At 35.8% G+C, this 2,310-nt stretch overlaps 1 pseudogene; it reads left to right on the top strand.

Moving 5' to 3' along the window:
- Positions 1 to 607: 607 nt before the first annotated feature.
- Positions 608 to 1,530, top strand: LOC110542975 (olfactory receptor 5B21-like; annotated as a pseudogene).
- The last annotated feature ends 780 nt before the right edge of the window (positions 1,531 to 2,310 follow it).

Below are 2,310 nucleotides of genomic sequence, written 5' to 3' on the forward strand. Positions count from 1 at the left end.
ACATGATTTTGAAAAATTCTGTGATTACCAACACAGTAATGATAACGTCTACTGTGTCAAAAATAATGTCCCAGATTCTGAGGGTATGGGGAAAGGTGGTCTGTGACTGAAATACTTGACCCATTTGATCCATTTGCCATTAGTTGACCCATTTGCCTCATGCCTTGTTTCAATTTTGTAGGTATGAGAGGAAGAAGGATGTAAAATTACACTGCACTATTTTGTTTTGATTTTGTTGTTATTTTTGTAAGAACGTGTAGTAAATCTTCACTTATTCCTTTGACAAATGTAAAATCCAGTTTGCCTCCTGGGCCTTTGCTCTTTTGTTCCCTCCTGAATTCCTATTAGGCCCTGAGTTTTGTTAACCTCTTTCTTGCTTTTCTATTTCTCTTCAGCCTTTCCATATTACACATTTTATCTGGAGATGGTACTACTGTATGGAATGGAGTTTAATATGAGACTATAGATAAGGGGATGCGTTTGATAATGTCCTGGTTTATGTGTTTTGAGAAGGACTATTTTACTTATATCAGCTAGTTTTCTTTCATTTTCTTAAAGCATGCCTAATGAGTTTTAAACAAGTCAAGAATGATTCTTAGTCACGTCAATGGAGAATTTATCTACAGAGACTAAATTCATTTTTCTTGGTTTGACAGATAACCAGCAGCTTGTGGTCTCAATTTTTGGACTCTTTCTTTTGTTATTTATTTTATTACTGTACTGGGGAACGTAGGCCGGTGGTACTACTTCAAGTCAGTCACCATCTCCACTCACTTACATACTTTTTTTTTCTTCTCTCAAATCTGTCCCTCCTTGATGTCTGCTTCTCTTCTATCACAACCGCAAAGACTTTAGCTAATTTATTATCTCAGCTACAAGACGTTTCTTTCTTTGGATGAATGGCTCAAATGGGCTTGTTCATAATCTTTGCTTCTGATGAATGAAATTTTTGGCCATGGCCTATGAGCATTGCACAGTCATCTGTTGGCCACTGATTTACCATATTACCATTTGGAGAGGTCATTGTCTTTTTGGCAGAAGGATGTTACCTTGGTAGGTTATTTAACATGGTTGCTGTAACAACTTCCATCTCACAACTGTCATTTTGCCAGCCCCATGTCATTTCACATTTCTTCTGTGGTATCCCCTCATTGCTGACATTAGTCTGTTCTGATCAGTGGGTAACCCAGAAGATCTTGGTTGTTGGCTGTGGGGGATTTGCCCTTGTCACCACTGTCATGGTAATTCTTCTTTCCTAAAAGTCTATATTAATGACTATCATGGGCATCCCATCAGCTTCTGGCAAACAGAAGACCTTCTCCACCCATGCTCCCCATTTAACTGCACTTACTCTCTACAATGGAACTACTATGTACACGTACTTGCAGCCCTCTCAGCATGGATCTCAAGCAGGAAATCAGATGATCTCAGTGTTTTATACAGTGGTGATTCCCATATTTAATCCTCTCATCTTTGAGAAATCAGGAAGTGAAAGCTGCCTTATAGAAAATATTGAGGCACAATCTCTAATTTATTTTGTGTCTCAAGAGATAATAGACTTACAAAGAACTACATTTCGTTCAGTGTTTTCCTTGCCTAAATATGAAGTCTTGTTAAGAATTTAATTTCACTGGCTAAGCTTTAGAAGTGGTTGTGTGGATAAATAAAAATGTAGTAGGGGTAGATTATATGTACAACACAATCTATTTTCTGAGACAGTTATTTAATAAGCAGTACTAAAGAAGGAAATTTCTAATTTAATGACTATAAATATGTCAGTCTTACTGGTGAACTTGTATAATACTAGTCATAAGTTTAAATAATCTCCAGATAACAGAGGTTAGAAACATTTAATTTTACCATGTTTTACAAAAGAAGCCATGGGTGTCAACTGGGCTGACTGCAAATAAAATTATTCTTTTATGCATTTACTTACAATGAGGATTTGGTGCACCATAGTTTGAATTAGATTAAGTCAATATCTGTGTTAAGGATTCAGAAGGTTCCTCGGTATTCATTACTGAGAATTATAGGGGAAAATCTTAAAAAAATACAAAATAGAGAAGACTTACAAATTTGAATTTCCAGATCATTTAAAAAAGACAATTGCTCATTGCTTACTGAGACATCCAGTTTTGAATTGCACCTGTGATTGCTGCATGCAAATTTTGAGTGGAACTAAACAAAGATTACTGTTATTATTGAATATTCTTGCAACAAGAAACACAAATGGAAATACAACTCCAGTTAACTCATTATTCCACAGCTACTCATCAGAACTTACAAGTATGCAATAAATATGTGGTGATT

The sequence above is a fragment of the Meriones unguiculatus genome, chromosome X (assembly GCF_030254825.1).
Source record: "Meriones unguiculatus strain TT.TT164.6M chromosome X, Bangor_MerUng_6.1, whole genome shotgun sequence".
NCBI lineage: Eukaryota > Metazoa > Chordata > Mammalia > Rodentia > Muridae > Meriones > Meriones unguiculatus.